The 21707-nt window shown below is 41.2% G+C and overlaps 1 protein-coding gene across 6 annotated transcripts in view; it reads right to left on the reverse strand.

Moving 5' to 3' along the window:
• The window catches only part of LOC135519955 (phosphatase and actin regulator 4B-like), a 58220-nt gene that overhangs the window by 32899 nt on the left and 3614 nt on the right, over window positions 1-21707 (reverse strand). The window contains exon 1 of one of the 6 annotated variants that reach the window (XM_064945212.1): window positions 4791-5152. The exons of the other annotated variants lie outside the window; for them this stretch is intronic. The gene's annotated coding sequence lies outside the window, so the exon portion shown is untranslated. Of the gene's footprint in view, window positions 1-4790; window positions 5153-21707 lie in introns of those variants that run through there. 6 annotated transcript variants of the gene reach the window in all.

The following is a 21707-nucleotide window of genomic DNA, read 5'->3' on the forward strand; positions in this document are numbered from 1 at the left end:
GTATATATATATATATATATATATATATATATATATATAAAAAAATGTCTTAAAAAGTATGCCATTACCACTAAGAATAATGCATTTTTTGGCCTTGTCAATGCATTGATATTTTAATTATTATTATATTTTAAAATCTGTGACAATAATGTGGACATTGCCTGACAGATTGGATGCATGCATGGTGATTTTTCTGTAGCCTATGTGGCCGAGGGAGGCTCATAATATAGCCATGAATAGCGGTATCATTAATCTCACCATCGCTGTTTTTATGATGAGAAAGTGACCAAAAAACTGGTTCCATTTTAATGGAAGGATTTGACTGGAAAGCCAAGTGAAGCCAGAGTTTCGCAACACCCAACACCCACACAAACAAAAGTGGCCACATTTATCACCAAAACCGATCAAAAATGAAATCACGGAAAATTAAGGGGAGCAGGGGAACATAAATTGGCTACAATAATTACAAGGACTTTTCAAGCACCAAATTCAAGCAGGAAATGTCTGATTTTGAAGGTAGGCCGACTATTCATGTAATTTAATTTTTGAGCTCCAAATTCAAGTAGGCTACTTCTGGCCAATTGTATTGTTTAAAATTGCAGGTGTAACATGAAAAGCAAAATGAAAAATGAAATTCTCGGTTAATCAAGCAGACAGATGATAAACATAAATTTGCTAGGGATATTAGATCCAGGCACAACGGTTTTCACAGGCTTAATGAATGAGACACCAAAATATTCTGGATATTCCTTGCAAACACTTTTTTCCAGCACGTTTGTTGCATCGCATGCACAATCACAACAGATATTAGTCACTTGACTGTCATTCTGAAAATTCCAACCTGGGTCAGATGGTGTGAAAATATCCCGGCGTAACTAAATCAGCTTGCACATCCAACAAGAAATATACAAAATTATTGAAGAACCGCGTAAATTACATTATTGGTTTAGGTTTTAAGTATCAAGGTTCCAAAGACTGAGCCTAATAGTGTATAAGAGGTCATACAATAAGTTTTGTAGGGATTCATATGTTGATGTAAAGAATATTTGCTGGTCTGTGGTGTGTAATGAGGAGCAACCAGACGCTGCACCTGACACATTTATGAAATTGCTTATTCCGGTTACTAATAAGCACACACACCCATTAAGAAAATTACTGTAAAAACTGTAAAAATCCCCTAGGATTAATAAGGAATTGAAAAATTGTATGGTTGAGAGGCAAAAGGTATGGCAAATAAGTCTGGCAGCACAACTGATTGGCAAACATACTGCAAATTAAGAAATCATGTGACTAAGCTAAATAAAAATAAACTATACTATGAAAAAGATAAATTATATGAAGATTGATAGTAAAACATGTTTGAGCACCTTAATTTTGGGGGAGAAAAGAGAACTTGGCTCCCTCATTCATTGAATCAGATGGCTCATTTATCACAAAACCCGCTGATATTGCAAACTACTTTAATTACTTTTTCATTTGCAAGATAAGCAAACTTAGGGATGACATGCGAGAATCAAAATGTTGACACTTCACATCCAAGCATATCTGACAGAATTATGAAAATAATTGAATTCCCGTAAAGTCAGTGTGGAAGAGGTAAAAACAAATATTGTTGTCTATGAACAACGACAAGCCACCGGGGTCTGACAATCTGACAATATTGCCACATTTGTAATGTAATCCTACTAGAAAGTGTGCGCCCTCAGGATGGGGAGAGAAGCAAAAGTTATTCCGCTTCCCAAGAATAGTCTAGCCCCCCTTACTGACTCAAATAGCCGACCAATCAGCCTGTTACCAACCCTTAGTAAACTTCTGGAAAAAAACTGTGTTTGACAAGATATAATGCTATTTCACAGTAAACAAATTCACAACAGACTTTCAGCACACATATAGGGAAGGACACTGAACAAGCACAGCACTTGAGAAATTGATGATTAAATGATTGTGGGGGCTGACTTGTTAGACTTCAGTGCAGCTTTTGACATTAGAGTTACTTGTCTAACAGAACACAGAGGGTGTTCTTTAATGGAAGCCCATCAAACAATCCAGGTAGAAGCAGGAATTCCCCAGGGTAGCTGTTTAGGCCCGGGCTTTTTTCAATGTTTACTTACGACAACACTTAAAGAGATGCAGTTAGTTTCGGAATGGGTAGCAAGGAATAAGTTAGTCCTAAATATTTCCAAAACTAAAAGCATTGTATTTGGGACAACTCATTCAATAAACCCTAAACCGCAACTACATCTCGTAATGCATAATATTGATATAGAGCAAGTTGAGGTGACTAAATTGCATGGAGTAACCCTGGATTGTAAACTGTCATGGTAAAAACATATTGATACAACAGTAGCTAAGATAGGGAGAAGTATGTCCATGATAAGGCGCTGCATTGCCTTCTTAACACTGTCAACAAGGCAGGTCTTACAGGCCCTAGTTTTGTCGCACCTGGACTACTGTTCAGTCGTGTGTTCAGATGCCACAAAGAGGGACTTGGGAAAATTGCAGTTGGCTCAGAACAAGGCAGTACAGCTGGCCTTACACGGCAAACTAACAATAATGACATGCATGTCAATCTCTCATGACACAAAGTGGAAGAGAGATTGACTTCCTCATTACATGTTTTTGTAAGAAGCTGAAGGTACCCAGTTGTCTGTTTAAAATATTAGCACACAGTTCGGACACCCATGCATACCCCACAAGACATGCCACCAGAGGTCTCTTCACAATCCCCAAGTCCAGAACAGACTATGGGTGGCGCACAGTACTACATAGAGCCATGACTTAATGGAACTCTATTCCACATCAGGTAACTGATGCAAGCAGTAGAATCAGATTTAAAAAGCAGGTAAAAATACACCTTATGGAACAGCGGGGACTGTGAAGTGACAAACATAGCCACAGACACATGCATACACAGACACGATAACATACGCACTATACACACACACATGTACTCATGGATTTCACATATGTGGTAGTGGCGTATTACTAGTATCACTTAGTGTGTTGTCAATTCAATAATGAATGTATTGTAAATGTTTTTAAAATTGTATAACTGCCTTAATTAACACAGCCAATTACAGGGTTCTACTGCTCTATTACACACAGACACACTTGCAATCATAAATGCATGAACACAGTCACACACAGTCATTATCTAGGCGAATAGTCTGTCTAGGACTCAGCTATGCAGAGGGTTCTACTGCTCACACACACACACTTCCCATCATCAGGCTACCATTTAATATGACTGATTGCTCTCTTTCAGAAGCACCATTACCCCTTATGAGTTTCTATTGCTGTATGAGTGTAGGAACAAAGCTTCACTTTTCAAGCACAAAAGGAAGCTAAAAGGGTAAAGGAATGAAACTGAAGAAGTGGCAGTGACACCAGATAAGCCCCATAATTTCCTTGAGTTCAGAGCCTGGGCTAAATGTACTGGACTTTTAGCATTGAATGACAGGCAGTCACTGAATTATTGGACAAGGTGCGAAAGCACACACACACACCACAGAGGCAGCAGACGTCAGGGTGGTTGAAGATGACGTTTCTCACACTCCTGACTCGCCCAGTACCACTACTTGGTGAGTCACAGCAGAATCTGGAGCAGAGTGGCGAGCATTTCCCGATCTTAGAAAAGTGTGTGATCTTATACATCTCGTTATGCCCTCATATTTATTCTCAGCCTTTGAATGCATCACTGCATGTCATTTGTGCTCTCTCCCTCTATCGCTCTCTCTTCTTCTCATATTCACAGCACACCCTCAGGATGGTGCTTGTGGAAAAGGTATGAAAATGTTCCCCTTTTGAGTTTAACAGTCTCACTGCTGGGCAATAAACGCTGCGCTCAATCAATGCTTTTCAGCGCCGCCACAAGTCTCACTGTGTCAAAGTCAGACAGTCCAGAGACTTCAATCACTCACTCTTCCACCACAGCGATGCCAGATATACACCACCTGTCTTTGACACATAACACGTCAGTCTCCAGTCTGACTACACCTGACCTCACACGGACTGTCAAGCAGGAGGGTGCAAGACCTGGCACACACATTGGTCAGTGATAGTCCTGACTAATTAGAGACCGTAATGATTTCCACCGTGGTGAGTAGCCGATTGAATCGATCCTGATGAACTCCGGGGTCAGTGGTTTTCTTATAACTCATTCTGATCAATTCCGATTGATATGAAAGATTCTCTTGCCGTAGCAAACAACCTGAGGTAACCCGCACAGACTAAACCCACAACAACTCTTTTACAACCAACACAGACTAAACCTACAACAACTCTTCCTCGGAGGTTACTTTTAAGTCCTGCTATTGCCTGCACCCCTCTCCACCCACACACACCTATCCCCCCTCCACAGTCAACAAGTACCAGGCATCACAGGTCAGAAAGCACAGGTCAGGAGGAATCACAAACTTGTTGTTGCTTGAGTCACTACTATATAATCATTTGTAGAGTGCACCACTTTCACTGGCTGGCACTCCTCTAGCGATGATTCAATTACAACGCGAGCGGAAACAGGAGCAGCTGGCTTGGTTATGTGATCTTAAATAGCAGCCCAGCCCACCTCCTCTCACTGCAGGGTTGCTTGGGTTTTTGGGAACAAATAGCCGCAAATAAAGTAGAGGAAAAATAGTTATCCCCAGTTCTTTACGCTTCACGAAGCCAACACTGAGCTCAGCCTATGACATGCATCTAGCGCTACACATCTAGAAGTAGATATGCATTGCCAAGCACTGCAGTTGTCCAGAACCAGAGCTTAAAGCAGGTGGACCCAGTGCCATACTCACTGCTCTGGAAGGGCCTTTATGACAGATCTCTCCCCTGTCAAAGGTGTCTTGGAGCTGGGTGCGCAGTGGCAGACATACAGCCTCTCTGGTCCCTCTCCTGCGAATCTCTCCGATCAGCACCGCTCCCCAGCCCCCCCTCTCGGATACGGACAGAAGATAGAGTCTGTTCTCAATCCGGGCCAGCTACACGTCATCACCACGCCTACCCCAGAATAGCACCACTCACAGCAGGGACTTATGGCCCACTTTCCCAAGGAGCCCAAAATGCTCCTCTCCTCTGAAAAACTTTACTTCTTCTCTCCAACTGTTTAGAGCACTGTTCAACAGTAAGCTAGTGCAAATGGACCTTTGAAATTCACTGTTCTTCGTTCACTTCGAGCAATGAGAGTGTTTTTATCCTCTGCCCAAAATGCAGAAGTAAGGACTCCACTCAATGTGGTATGTGGAAGTGAAGTTCCTGATTACAGTACATACAGTAGACAAGTTCTCTGGCTTGGACAGTTGTCATGTATCAGCATAATCTAGCTTGAAACCACACCATTTGCATGGTCAGTATTTTCACACAGCCATCTTCCAAGCTCCCTGCAACCCATATTTCCGTCCTCGTGCCTAAATGCACTTCCAATGTTAAAGCCAGTGAGTCTGCAGTCTCCGCACCCTCCACCCTGCTAGTGGACTAAGATGAGGGGTGAATAGAGTACATTAACTGACAGCGTTTCCGTTAGCCGGTAAAAATAAATACATGAAAAGCCGATAAAAATGCTCGGATAAATAATGCTTTTTTAATTCATTGGTGTAAATACCAGTCGATGAAAATAAATTTCACCGCCATGCTTATCGGTCTATAGGTTAGTGTAATTAAATTGGCCTGTGTATTCGTTAGTCATCATGCATCTTATTTATCCAACACAACTATCATACGCACACGCATACAGAGCCTATTTTGAGTGGGATTTCTTCGGCAGCTCATCAGCTGGTTGCTGCTAGAGTAAAACATGTACTTTTATAAACCCATTCATTGCGCCACAAATCCAAATCGTATGTTTAAAACAGTTTTATTGCACACTTAAAAAGAGCTAAAAAACAACAATTCTAAACTGGTAATTGAAGCACGCCTCCCATTCAACATTCAACAGCCTATTAGTGCGTCACCCACCACTGCAATAGGAGCTGGAGGCAGTATGCATTTTGAAAACATACTTAATTGTTTGAAACCTTTTTCAAATAGCTCACTGTGAGGAACTATAGTTTAAATATTATAATTCGCAATGGATATACATTCTCTTTTAAATAAACACTTTCCTACATTTCCTGTGCAGCAGGCCAGGTACTTCTATGCGTGCTCAGGTGTGCGCACACTACCTCAACATTATCAGGAAAGAGAAACCAGACACATGCTCAACGCTCATATGGAGCACACCAAACAAAAGACAATGAAAGAAATTGACAAATTATGGTTATGAAATAATCCAAAACTTATTTCTCACAAGTGTAGCTGGTTGTGATAACGTTTCCACTCCAAGAATGTTTAAGGTAAATGACTAATTAATACATGAATTAACAGATTTTAAAATAATTTATAACAGGATAAGACAATCATAAGAACAATGTACACAAAACTCACACACACAACACATTTGGACAAGACAGTTATCAGCAATGCCACAGTGTAGCCTACAAAAATATAATAATCAATAATTTCAAGAAGCCTTCTGAAACTATCTTTTATGAATGTCCCTGCCAAGAAACCTGCTTGATCATGGTGGATATCTTGTATGACTTTTCTAACTCTCAAGGAAATAGATTGACAGTATATGGGCATCACAACAAGGGTAACGTGAGGAGTCTCCAATTTAAGGTTAATTGGGTCTTTATTTTGACCGTTCGCATCTTGCTTTAATAATAAGGAAATGAATCCCTCCTGTTGGGTCCTGGATTGGTTTACAGCACAGAAAGAATAGTAAGGGTTTCTTACATTTCTGTGAAGAACACTTTACATACCGCAATTGGAATAACATCTAAAACATGGGGAGTCTCCCATTTTGAACGACTCAATGGCATAAAGTAATTCTTCCACCATGATAAAACCTTCACCTAAAAGCTGCTGCTCATCTGTACATTTCAGGTGGGGGATATTCAATTTAAAAAAATCTCAAATCAAATTTATTGGTCACATACACATATATATAGCAGATATTATTGGGGGTGTAGCAAAATGCTTTTCTGTGAATACTTGTGAGATTTTAGGGCTGGCTTCTGTTTGAAATAATTTGTTCCTCCCATGATATTTTTTCTGGAAATATTTCTCTGCTGAAAATGCATGAAATGTAAATGCATGGAGTATTTTTCACCATGTTCCATCCATGCAGTTTTAGACCTACAGTATAGATGATAATCCCCAACCTGTTGATGAAGTCTCTCTAGCTCTCTTTGTTTTCCATTGAGTAATTGTAATGTTGTAATTTAAATCTTTAAAATAATTGTCAATTTTTTGGTTTAGAGCAGGTATTCCCAAAGTAGGGTAAGGTACGTGTAATGCCGTCAGGGGTACGCCAAATTACATATATTGAAGCAACATCAAGACATCACTCAGGAAGTTATGTTTTTTATTATTAATTTTTTCACATTTTCAAACAGTCCATTTATATTTTCCAACGGGGTTAAACATTTGGGTGAGGTTTTATTCTCGCCTGAGAAGCCTCGTTTCACTGCCAAAAATACAATTAAAACCATCTAGCGTTCAGCGAAATAACATGTCAAATACAGGTAGCCTAGTCAAATAATTAACATCCAATCACATTAAGCGCTACTCTCTCGCAAGAATTCCACTAACGGTCCATATATAGCCAAACGTAACTGCTGCTCATGTTGGTATCTGTACTGATGGCGCAAAAGCCATAACAGGGAGACATAGTGGAGTGGTAACGCGCGTGCAAGCAGTTGCTACCGACGCCACTTGGGTACACTGCAGCATCCACCAAGAGGAACTTGCTGCCAAGGGAATGCCTGACAGCTTAAAAGACGTTTTGGAAACTACAGTGAAAATGGTTAACTTTGTTAAAGGAAGGCCCCTGAACTTGTGTATATTCTGCACTATGCAATGATATGGGCAGCGACCATGTAACGCTTTTACAACATACAGAAGTGCGCTGGTTATCTAGGGGCAAAATATTGACACGTTTTTTGATTTATTGAGAGATGAGCTTAAAGTTTTCTTTACTGACCATCATTTTCACTTGTCTGACCACTTGCATGATGACGAGTTTCTCACACGACTGGCCGATCTGGATGATGTTTCTTCTCGCCTGAATGATCTGAATCTAGGATTACAGGGACTCTCCGCAACTATTTTCAATGTGCGGGACAAAAATTGAGGCTATGATTAAGAAGTTGGAGCACTGCTCTGTCTGCATTAACAAGGAAAACACAAGGTCTTTCCATCATTGTGGGCGGCAGGGTAGCCTAGTGGTTAGAGCATCGGACTAGTAACCGGAAGGTTTCAAGTTCAAACAAGGTACAAATCTGTCGTTCTGCCCCTGAACAGGCAGTTAACCCACTGTTCCTAGGCCGTTATTGAAAATAAGAATTTGTTCTTAACTGACTTGCCTAGTTAAATAAAGGTAAAATAAAAACTTGTATATTTTGTGTGAAAATGAACTCCAAGCTTACGGACAATGTCAAATGTGATATAGTGAAGCACCTGAGTGAGTTGGGTACACAATTATGCAGGTATTTTCCTGAAACAGATGACACAAACAACTGGATTCGTTATCCCTTTCATGCCCTGCCTCCAGTCCACTTACCGATATCTGAACAAGAGAGCCTCATCAAAATTGAAACAAGCGGTTCTGTGAAAATGTTATTTAAAACATATTTCTGGATAGGGCAGTGATCAGAGTATCCTGCCTTGGCAAATCGCGCTGTCAAGACACTGATGCATTTTGCAACCATATGTACCTATGTGAGAGTGGATTCTCGACCCTCACTAGCATGAAAACTAAATACAGGTACAGACTGTGTGTGGAATATTATTTAAGACTGAGACTCTCTCCAATTACAACCCAACATTGCAGAGTTATGTGCATCCTTTCAAGCACACCCTTCTCATTAACCTGTGGCGAGTTATTCACAATTTTTGATGAAGAAATAAGGTTTTATATGTAGGATGGTTAAGAGCAAAATGATTGGTTATTATTATATTATTATATGTGCTCTGGTCCTATACACTGCGTGCACAATTATTAGGCAAATTGTATTCCTCATGATTCATTTTATTGTTGAACAAACACAATGCTCTCAGGCAATCCAAAATGTTATTGAACCTCAAACCTGAATGCTTAACATAGGAAAAGTGAGTTGTCATCCTTCTCAGGGGAATATATAAGTGTGCACAATTATTAGACAACTAAATTACAAAAATAATGTATTCCAACTCACTTGTTTACTCTCAATTTTTAGAGTAAGTGTAACAAATAAGTAACACAAAATGATAATTAAATAAAAAAATTGGCCTTTCAAAAACCAATAAAGCCACCCTTCTTTTCAATAACTGCCATGAGCCTTCCATCCTTAGAGTCTGTCAGTTTCTTGATCTGTTCACAATCATCTTTCGCTGAAGCAGAAACCACAGCCTCCCAAATGCTGTTCAAATAGATGTATTGTCTTCCCTCACTATAAATCTTACATTTGAGAAGGGCCCACAAGTTCTCAATAGGATTTAAGTCAGGTGAGGAAGGGGGTCAGGTCATTATTTGGGCATCTTTGAGGCCTTTACTGGCTAGCCAGCAGTGGAGTACTTGGATGCATGTGATGGAGCATTGTCTGGCATAAAGATCATGGCCTTCTTGAATGCTGAGGACTTCTTCCTGTACCACTGCTTGAAGAAAGTGTCTTCCAGAAACTGGCAGTAGGTTTGGGAGTTGTTTCAGTCCATCTTCAAACCGAAAAGGTCCAACTACCTCACCCTTAAAGATAGCAGCTCATACCAGCACACCTCCTCCACCTTGCTGGTGCCTGACTCAAAGTGGTACCCTGTGTCCATTACTGATCCAGCCACGGGCTCATCCATCTGGTCCATCAAGTCACTAATTTCATCTGTCCATAAAAATCTGTTTTCAGGTATTTCTTTGCCCAATCTTGATGCTTAAACTTGTGAATCTTATTCAGTGGTGTTTGTTTTTCAGCCTTCTTGACCGTGGCCATGTCTCTGAGCACTTGACACCTTGTACTTCTGGACACTCCAGGTAGGTTTCCAGGTAGGTTTAATTTTTGGATAAAAAAACGTTCCCGTTTTAAACAAGATATTTTGTCACGAAAAGATGCTCGACTATGCATATAATTGACAGCTTTGGAAAGAAAACACTCTGACGTTTCCAAAACTGCAAAGATATTGTCTGTGAGTGCCACAGAACTAATGCTACAGGTGAAACCAAGATGAAATTTCATACAGGAAGTGCCCCAGATTTTGAATGCGCTGTGTTCCAATGTCTCCTTATATGGCTGTGAATGCGCCAGGAATGAGCCTACACTTTGTCGTTTCCCCAAGGTGTCTGCAGCATTGTGACGTATTTGTAGGCATATCATTGGAAGATTGACCAGAAGAGACTACATTTACCAGGTGTCCGCTTGGTGTCCTCCGTCTAAATTATGTGCAATCTCCAGCTGTGTGCATTTTTCCATTTGGTTCAGAGGAGAAAGGCAACTGCCACGAATGATTTATCATCGACTAGATATGTGTTAAACACCTTGAGGATTGATTCTAAACAACGTTTGCCATGTTTCTGTCAATATTATGGAGTTAATTTGGAAAAGAATTTGGCGTTGTAATAACTGAATTTTCGGGGTTTTCTTAGCCAAACGTGATGAACAAAACGGAGCGATTTCTCCTACACAAATAATATTTTTGGAAAAACTGAACATTTGCTATCTAACTGAGAGTCTCATCATTGAAAGCATCCGAAGTTCTTCAAAGGTAAATGATTTTATTTGAATGCTTTTCTTGTTTTTGTGAAAATGTTGCCTGCTGAATGCTAGGCTTAATGCTATGCTAGCTATCAATACTCTTACACAAATGCTTGTGTAGCTATGGTTGAAAAGCATATTTTGAAAATACGAGATGACAGTGTTGTTAACAAAAGGCTAAGCTTGTGAGCCAATATATTTATTTCATTTAATTTGCGATTTTCATGAATAGTTAACGTTGCGTTATGGTAATGAGCTTGAGGCTATGATTACGCTCCCGGATACGGGATTGCTCGACGCAAGAAGTTAAGGTTAAGGTAAAATTGCCCTAATAATTATGCACACCTTGTCCACTTTTCTCAGTTCTCTGATTAAGGTGTTACCTTGCATTGTTATTGGAGCCACGAACCAAAGGGGTTCATAAAGACTATTCACTGTGGACAGGATGCCTCTCAGCGTAAAAGGCTTCTCATTGTGGGAAACCTGGAATGAGAAGCTGTCTGTTTCCAGGTTCCAGGAAAGTCCCAGACTACGTTGAAAGGGGAGAGGATCCACTCCTAAGTCCGGATCTTTTAAGTCTTTTGCACGGTCCTCCATAGGGAAGGCTTCCATAACTGTTTTGCTATTGGATGCAATCTTGTGTAGTTTCATGTTGGACTCCACCAACATTGCTTTTGTTTTTCTTAGAATGATGATAGCTTCTTCTGTAGTAGCTACTGATGTCAGCCCATCATCGATGGAGAAGTTCCTCAACTACATATTACTTGTGTTCTGACCCGTGTTCCTTCTCACCCTGTAGCGCTGCTCGTCTCATGCAGTAGATGGCTTCGGCTGGTGAAGGGCTGTTCCCAAATACATGGACTTTCATCCTGTACTCAGTTACGTTTCTATCTGGGTTGTTGTCTTCATACCAGAGAAACCTTAAGTAATCTCTGTGATCCTCACGTAAACCAAAACAGTAATACATTTGTTGCACATCTGCCGTTAGTGCAATGCAATCCTTGCGGAAACACATTAGGACACCCTAGAGTGTGTTGTTTAAGTCTGGACCACTGAGCAGAACATCGTTAAGTGACACAACCTTGACACTTAGCACTGGAGTCAAATAGTACTCTTATTTGTTCAGGCCTTTGTGGATGGTAAACACCAAATTTGGGCAGATACCAACGTTCTTTGTCTCCCTCTAGTGGCTGTGAAGGTTCGGCTTGGTTGTTATCCAGCATATTTTGCATGAAGTCAATAAAATGACGCTTCAGGTCAGGCTTCTTGTCTAAAGTCCTGCGAAGTGATGTGAGATGGTTCATGGCCTGCTCCCTGTTATTTAGGAAGGCGACGTCTAATGGGGCGAAAGGGTAGTGGAGCCTCCCAGTTGTTTCCATCATCCTGGAAAACCCGTTTGTCCATAATGTCCAAGAAGGCTTTGTCTTCCACTGATGGTGCTGGTTTATCATCGTCGTGTTTTGTCGAACACGGAACATCCCAGGCTGTCTGTGTTCACAGTTATGCTTGGATCTCTCGAGTGCACTGTAGAGGGAGAGATGTGTTTCTGAGCTACGCTGTTGTAGTTCTCTTTTACCTGGATGATGTCAGGGCAAGGGCTCAGATGGGATGTGCGACCATTTTGAAGTATGTTTGTCCTGAACACGTTAACATTGGCTGGTCGGTGAGCCGTTCCCAGACAGACCTCACCCACAATGACCCACCCGAGGTCGAGTCGCTGTGCATAAGGAGTGTCGTGGGGCCCATTGATTTGCTCTCGTACCTTGTGTACCCTTAAGATGTCTCGTCCTAAGAACAGGAGGATGGGAGTGTCTGGGTCCGCAGCTGGAATTTTGTCCATAACTGGTTGCAGATGGGGATGATGATACGCAATGTCAGGGGAGGGACTCTCCATCATATCGTCTGGCATCATATCACACTCTATCAGAGTAGGGAGAGTGAGCTGCATGTGTCCATCTATAGACTCTACCATGAAGTTGATGGCTCTCCTGCCTGAAGTCTGTTACCCCAGAACACGTCTTCATGCTGTATGGAGTAGAGTTGTCATTGATGTTGAAGAGATTGAAAAACTCTTGTCTTGGCCAGAGATTTGCTACTCTGTTCATCAAGCACTACATACATTTTGACAGCTTTCTCTCTTTTCCCAGCCGGATAAGCTTTGACGAGGCATATTTTTGAACATGATCTTGGATTAACTGCCTCACCACAGATCTCCGTACACTTTGAGGTGAATGACAGAAGAGCATCGTCACCTTGCTCCCTGCCATGCTCGGTCTCTGCTGTAGCGGTGTCTGTATTTGAAGGGGCTGGGCCTGGATGCAGAGCAGCAAGATGTCTGTCACTGTCGCACTCAGAGCACTTGATTGACACCTTACAGTCTTTAGCTCTGTGCTGAGTTGACCCACAACATCGTAAACAAATGCCATTCTCTTTGAGAGATGATTTGCGCTCATCTAGAGTTTTGTATCTAAACCCACAACACTTTTTAAGAGTATGAGGCTTGTTATATATTGGGCAGTGATGGGCAGGGTTTTCAACCTTTGTCTTACTGGGTTTGGTGATCTGAGGTCTCAGATGACATCTGTTTTGTATACAGTCACAGGTGTCTTGCTGCTGTACCTGGCAGGTTTCTCACTTTTCATAGACACCTAGTTAGTTGAGGTATAGAGGGTGAAACTGGGGTCATTTCTAATTTTCGCCTAGGTTCCTGATGAATCTCGAAGAACGAGAATGGTGGGAATGCTACCCAATAGTCCTCCTTGTATTTGGATCCCTGTGCAATCCATTTTTCTTGTAAACTGAATGGAAGTTTCTCTACAATAGGGTTTACCCCCCGAGATGTGTCCAGATAAGCGAGGCCTGGAAGGTACCCTTCTACTTTAGCACACTCCAGTTCGAGAAGAATGTAACCTAGTTCTCTTTGTTTGTGATTGTCTTTGTTAGCCAGTTTTGGAAAATCATCAATTTTCTTCAACAGTGTACTCGATCACTTCGGGTGTACCATAGCACTCTTCTAGTCGTTGCCAGACCATGTTAAGCCCTGCTGTTGCGTTGAAAATATGGACAGATCTAATTCTGTTTGCTTGCTCAGACGACTCTGCCCCTAGCCACTTGGTAATTAGATCTAACTATTCCCTGGCTGATAAATTCAAGTCTCTGGTCGCATTGAGAAAGGATGCTTTCCATGCCCAATAATTTTCTGGGCGATCATCAAACTTCAGGAGTCTCACGGCGTAGGAAATACTTGATGAGGTCTGGTGCCACTTGTGACTCAGGGAAGCTTTGTGTGTGTGACTGGAAGTGGGCTTGCTTTCCATTTCCACCATGCTGCTGTTCATTTCTTTTGAACGGAGAGTTTCTGCTCATATTCTGTTTGCTACTTTCTGCATTATGGAATGTAGCTGGGTCAACATGAAGCTCGTTTCTCCACTTCAAATGGAAGTCCAGCAAAGTAAGGCCTAGCATGTTGTTGCACATACTCACATGTACGTTGGACTGGACACTGAATCTCCCCATCCCGGATCCGGGATCGTGACTAAAGCCTCAGGCTCATTAGCATAACGCAACGTTAACGATTTCTGAAAATCGCAAATTAAATGAAAATAATGCGCCTGCTCTCAAGCTTAGCCTTTTCTTAACAACACTGTCATCTCAGATTTTCAAAATATGCTTTTGAACCATAGCAATGGACTAATTTGTGTAAGAGTATGCTAAGCTAGCTTAGCATTTTGAGTAGCATTAGCACGCAACATTTTCACAAAAACCAGATAACCAAATAAAATCATTTACCTTTGAAGAGCTTCGGATGTTTTCAATGAGGAGACTCTCAGTTACATACCAAAAGTGCAGTTTTTCCTGAAAGCGTCTGTGTGTAGGAGAAATCGCTCCGTTTTGTACATTGCATTTGGCTACCGAAACGAACCGAAAATTCAGTCACCTACAACGTCAAACTTTTTCCGAATTAACTCCATAATATCGACCGAAACATGGCAAACGTTGTTTGGAATCAATCCTCAAGGTGTTTTTTCACATATCTCTTCATTGATATATCGTTCGTGGAAGCCTGTATTCTTCTCTAAATTACATGGAAAAATACTTGCAGCTGACTTTTGCGCACCAATTTCGGCGCAGGACACCGGGCGGACACCTGGTAAATGTGGTCTCTTATGGTCAATCTTCCAATGATATGCCTACAAATACGTCACAATGCTGCAGACACCTTGGGGAAATGACAGAAAGGGCAGACTTACTCCTCTCGCATTCACAGCCATATAAGGAGACAATGGAAAACAGAGCCTCAAAAATCCTGCTCATTTCCTGGGTGCCGTCTCATCTTGGTTTTGCCTGAAGCTCACGTTCTAGGGCACGCACAGAAAATATCTTTGCAGTTCTGGACACGTCAGAGTGTTTTCTTTCCAAAGCTATCAATTATATGCATAGTCGAGCATCTTTTTGTGACAAAATATCTTGTTTAAAACGGGAACGTTTTTCATCCAAAAATGATATAGCGCCCCGAGTTTCAAGAGGTTAAGGGCTGTGTCCCTGTGTCTAGTTCTTTGCGAAGCTCTCTGCGTTCTGATTCTACAGCTTCTTCAAAGGCTGCAGCTTCAGCCAATGCAGCAGCAGCTGTTCTCTCAAATTGGAGAACATATAAACTTGCCTCTATTTCTGCCTTTTGTTTCATCAAAGAAGCTTCCTTCTCAGCATAGGAGGCTTGTGCACGTCTGCCTTGGCACGTGCTTTGATTGCTGCAGAACTCACCATTGAGGATCTGCTTGACTGTTTTGATGACCTTGATCTTGTAGATTGAGACTTGGTCCCAATGTGCTGAAGAGGCTCCTCCATCTCTCTCTGTCGAACTCTTGGCTCTGCTTGTTGTACCGTAGACTGCTGGTCTTCCCTAGGAACAGAGGCTTTGTTGGCTGATGAACGTAGAAACAAAACCACCGTGTATGGTTACTCTTGAGCTTAAGCCCGCTGTGATGTTTTTTCACTATTTTGCCCTTGAGTTGCGTTCTCATGCAAAACTAGACAGATAGCTAACAACTAAGTCTTCAAGAAAAGTCACGCCTTGGGAGTTTCATTGAATTAATATATTGAAAACTGCAAAATACAGAAAATAATATACTTTAGTATTCAATTCACACTGACATACTATAGCTGTACATTATACATTTGAAGTTGCATAAATACAAAGCACGTGCTAAGGTACCATGCATCTGGCATGATACCAAACCATATAACTAATTGTTACTCATATGGTAATTGGCTAACTCCTTTCATTACTCTAATAATGTACAACCATATTACACTAGAAACAGTAACAAAACTACAGTATATTTTACAATTCTTTTGCATGACGCATGAGCAAAGTAATACAGCCTACGACATACATGAAAGGCATTGCAATTTGTGTGAGTAAATGCAACCAACCAACATTGATATGTTATTAACTCTATCAATAACAAGATTATCACCATTAGCTAAATGCTTGAATCGAACTTACAAAAAAATATTTTCCAAGGCTGAAGCGTGACAAGAAATAACTACACTGAAAGACCTGTACGGTAGCGTTGTTTTTAGCTGCTTCTATGCGTGCAGAACAAATTCTCTACTTCCTGTTTGCGTAGTCTTTCTAAGTACCAGAAAGCTCCACTAGGGGGCGAATAACACCATGAAACACAATGAAAATACATTTTAACCATTATTTTATTACAATCTGTTACCTTCTAACAGGATGGCAGCACACCTTGAAATAAAGGTGTTATTCACTTTCGCCACACCCTCCCTCATTTAACAAATACATATCACCTGAAAATGATGAAATCCAATAAGCATTCAAGTTTATATGATTTGGAGTTGGAAAATGTGCATAGAAATAATGATAATATCAGAATACTCACTTGCAGTTGTGCACGCAGTGTAAGAGCTCATTGTCACTTCCCACAAGCCGGGTTGTGACAAAAACGCACACTCATTCTTATGTTTAATTAATGTATCGTATAGTGTGTGTGTGTGGCAGGCTTACAATGATGGCAAAAAACAACATTTGAGAGTGCGCTGACCCGGGTGCTAGAGGGGTACGCAGGTCGAGGTAGAATGTTTGAAGGGGTACGGGACAAAACTTTTGGGAACCACTGGTATAGAGTAATGATTTCCTCTGTTAAAAAGCTTTTCCTTGGCAAAAAACATTTTCTTTCTCCAAGAGGCATGTTTAATCACATGTCCACAAAGTGCATTTGATGGCATCCCATACAATATGTGGACCAGCTGAGTCTGTATCGCGATTAAATGATGTAACAAAAAAACAAAAAAATAAGTTATTAATAAAATTCACATCCTCCAGTTAGGATTGTTTAAACTTCCAAAACAAGTTGGGTTGTAATAACAGTGGTTTGAACGTAAACGTTCTGCAATAACAGTTTGATACCTTAGGAGTGAAAATTAAATTAAATCAAAAATAATAAATTAGTCTCGCCTTTTCCCTTCTTCACCAAGTATATCTAATTGACTGGGGATTTGAAATATCCAGATATCTACTAGATCCAGAGAGGATACAGTTGAAGTCAGAAGTTTACATACACTTAGGTTGGAGTCATTAAAACTCATTTTTCAACCACTCCACAAATATCTTGTTTACAAACTATAGTTTTGGCAAGTCGGTTAGGACATATACTTTACACATGACACAAGTAATTTTCCCAACAATTGTTTACAGACAGATTATTTCACTTATAATTCACTGTATCACAATTCCAGTGGGTCAGAAGTGTACAGTCGTGGCCAAAAGTTGAATGACACAAATATACATTTTCACAAAGTCTGCTGCCTCAGTTTGCATGATGGAAATTTGCATATACTCCAGAATGTTGTGAAGAGTGATCAGATGAATTGCAAATTAATTCCAAGTCCCTCTTTGCCATGCAAATGAACTGAATCCCCCCAAAAACATTTCCACTGCATTTCAGCCCTGCCACAAAGGGACCAGCTGACATGTCAGTGATTCTCTCGTTAAACACAGGTGTGAGTGTTGACAAGGACAAGGCTGGAGATCACTCTGTCATGCTGATTGAGTTTGAATAACAGACTGGAAGCTTCAAAAAGGAGGGTGGTGCTTGGAATCATTGTTCTTCCTCTGTCAACCATGGTTACCTGCAAGGAAACACGTGCCGTCATCATTGCTTTGCGCAAAAAGGGCTTTACAGGCAAGGATATTTAAAAAAAATGTTTTACCTTTAATTTAACCAGGCAAGTCAGTTAAGAACAACTTCTTATTTTCAATGACGGCCTGGGAACAGTGGGTTAACTGCCTGTTCAGGGGCAGAACAACAGCTTTGTACCTTGTCAGCTCGGGGGTTTGAACTCGCAACCTTCCGGTTACTAGTCCAACGCTCTAACCACTAGGCTACCCTGCCGCCCCATATTGCTGCCAGAAAGATTGCACCTAAATCAACCATTTATCAGATCATCAAGAACTTCAAGGAGAGCGGTTCAATTGTTTTGAAGAAGGCTTAAGGGCACTGAAAAAAGTCCAGCAAGCACCAGGACCGTCTCCTAAAGTTGATTCAGCTGCGGGATCGGGGCACCACCAGCACAGAGCTTGCTCAGTAATGGCAGCAGGCCGGTGTGAGTGCATCTGCATGCACAGTGAGGCAAAGACTTTTGGAGGATGGCTTGGTGTCAAGAAGGGCAGCAAAGAAACCACTTCTCTCCAGGAAAAACAGGGAGAGCGTAATATTCTCAAAAGGTACAGGGATTGGTCTGCTGAGGACTGGGGTAAAGTCATTTTCTCTGATGAATCCCCTTTCCGATTGTTTGGGATATCCGGAAAAAAAGCTTGTCCGGAGAAGACAAGGTGAGCGCTACCATCAGTCCTGTGTCATACCAACAGTAAAGCATCCTGAGACCATTCATGTGTGGAGTTGCTTCTCAGCCAAGGGAGTGGGCTCACTCACAATTGTGTCTAAGAACACAGACATGAATAAAGAATGGTACCAACACATCCTCAGAGAGCAACTTCTCCCAACCATCCAGGAACAGTTTGGTGACAAACAATGCATTTTCCAGCATGATGCAGCACCTTGCCATAAGGCAAAAGTGATAACGAAGTGGCTCGGGGAACAAAATAGCGATATTTTGGGTCCATGGCCAGGAAACTCCCCAGACCTTAATCCCATTGAGAACTTGTGGTCAATCCTCAATAGGCGGGCGTACAAAGAAAACCCCACAAATTCTGACAAACTCAAAGCATTGATTACGCAAGAACAGGCTGCCATCAGTCAGGATGTGGGCCAGAAGTTAAATGACATGATGCAAGGGCGGATTGCAGAGGTCTTGAAAAAGAAGGGTCAATACTGCAAATATTGACTCTTTGCATCAACTTCATGTAATTGTCAATAAAAGCCTTTGACACTTATGAAATGCTTGAAAATATACTTCAGTATTCCATAGTAACATCTGACAAAAAATATCTAAAAAGACACTGAAGCAGCAAACTTTGTTGAAATTAATATTTGAGTCAGTGAAAACTTTTGGCCGCGACTGTACATACACTAAATTGACTGTGCCTTTAAATAGCTTGGAAAATTCCAGAAAATGACGTCATGGCTTTAGAAGCTTCTGATAGGCTAATTGACATAATTAGAGTCAATTGGAGGTGTACCTGTGGATGTATTTCAAGGCCTACCTTCAAACTCAGTGCGTATTTGCTTGACATCATGGGAAAATCAAAAGAAATCAGCCAAATCCTCAGAAGAAAATTGTAGGCCTCCAAAAATCTGGTTCATCCTTGAGAAAAATGTCCAAACGCCTAAAGGTACCACGTTTCTGCATTGTCGGAACTAGAAGCACAAGCATTTCACTACACTTGCATTAACATCTGCTAACCATCTGTATGTGACAAATAAAATTTGATTTGATTTCATCTGTACAAACAATAGTACGCAAGTATAAACACCATGGGACCACGCAGCTGTCATACAGCTCAGGAAGGAGACATGTTCTGTCTCCTAGATATGAGCGTACTTTAAAAAATAAATGTAAAAAAAGATATAACATTTACATAAATATTCAGACCATTTACTCAGTACTTTGTTGAAGCAATTACAGCCTTGAGTCTTCTAGAGTCTTCTTGGGTATTACACTACAACCTTGGCACACCTGTATTTGGGGAGTTTTTCCATTCTTCTCTGCAGAACCTCTCAAGCTCGGTCAGGATGGATGGGGAGAGTCACCGCACAGCTATTTTCAGGTCTCTCCAGAGACGTTCAATCGAGTTCGAGTCCGGGCTCTTACTGGACTTTCAGAGACTTACCCGGAAGCCACTCCTGCGTTGTTTTGGTTGTGTGCTTAGGGTCGTTGTCCTGTTGGAAAGTGAACTGTCACTCCAGTCTGAGGTCCTGAGCACTCTCAAGCAGGTTTTCATCAAAGATCTCTCTGTACTTTGCTCTGTTAATCTTTCGGTCAATCCTGACTAATCTCCCAGTCCCTGCCACTGAAAAACATCCCCAAAGCATGATGCTGCCACCACCATGCTTCACCGTAAGGATGGTGCCAGGTTTCCTCCAGACGAGACGCTCAACATTGAGTTCAATCTTGGCTTCATCAGACGAGAAGATCTTGTTTCTCATGGTCTGACAGTCCTTTAGTTGCCTTTTGGCAAACTCCAAGCGAGCCGTCATGTGCCTTTTACTGAGGAATGGCTTCCGCCTGGAAGAGTGTTGCAGAGACGGGATAATCTTCCAGAAGGACAACCATCTACACAGAGGAACTCTGGAGATCTGTCAGAGTGACCATCGGGTTCTTGGTCACCTACCTGACCAAGGCCCTTCTCCCCCAATTGCTCAGTTTGGCCGGGCGGCCAGCTCTAGGAACAGTCTTGGTGGTTCCAAACTTCTTCCATTTAAGAATGATGGAGGCCACTGTGTTCTTGGGGATCTTCAATGCTGCAGACATTTTTTTGGTACCTTTCCCCAGATCTGTGCCTCGCCAATCCTGTCTTGGAGCTCTACGGACAATTCCTTCTACCTCGTGGCTTGGTTTTTGCTCTGACATACACAGTCAACTGTGGGACCTTGTATAGACAGGTGTGTGCCTTTCCAAATCATGTCCAATCAATTCAATTTACCACAGGTGGACTCCAAGTTGTAGAAGCATCTCAATGATGATTAATGGAAACAGGATGCACCTGAGCTCAATTTTGAGTCTCATAGCAAAGGGTCTGAACAGGTACTTCTGTTATTTATTCTAAAAATCTGTTTTCACTTTGTCATTATGGGGTATTGTGTGTATATTGACGAGGAAAAACAATTATTTAAGCTCTTTTAAAATAAGGCTATAACTTAACAAAATGCGGAAAAAGGGAAAGGGCCTGAATTCTTCCTGAATGCACTGTACAACCTCCCCAATCACTCATACATTTAGCTTCTTTCTTAGCTAGAGTGACAACCAAATGACGGGGATTAATGGTATTTACTAATATATTAATGGTATTTACTAGAAATGGAGAATCAATAAAACAATGAATGCGAAGAATTGGCGGGATACATCTAAACCATTCTGGAGAGAGACACCTATATCGTCGCCACACACCCCTCCCCTTCGTCTCAACTTTTAAATGATAAGACACATTATCTTCACAAGTATTTTAGATGTTTTTCACTGACAGCCGCAATTCAATAATCAGCTATGCCTATTGCCACTCACGATGCCCAAATAGGCACAGGCCTACAAACTTGTACCTCCACAGCTATTTTTTTCAAGAAGCTAATGATGCTCGACTCCGCAGGCTAAGTCATGCTTTCTGATGAAGTATTTTGAATGATTTTATTTATTTCTGTATAGTAAATAATTTTATTTTGGCAAATGTATTTCCATTTACTTCCCCAATGGACCCACCACTATGCCATTTCTCTCCTGTTCTATTGGTTTTCATATCAACTTTATTTGTTGTCCAGA

Source organism: Oncorhynchus masou, chromosome 29 (assembly GCF_036934945.1).
Source record: "Oncorhynchus masou masou isolate Uvic2021 chromosome 29, UVic_Omas_1.1, whole genome shotgun sequence".
NCBI lineage: Eukaryota > Metazoa > Chordata > Actinopteri > Salmoniformes > Salmonidae > Oncorhynchus > Oncorhynchus masou.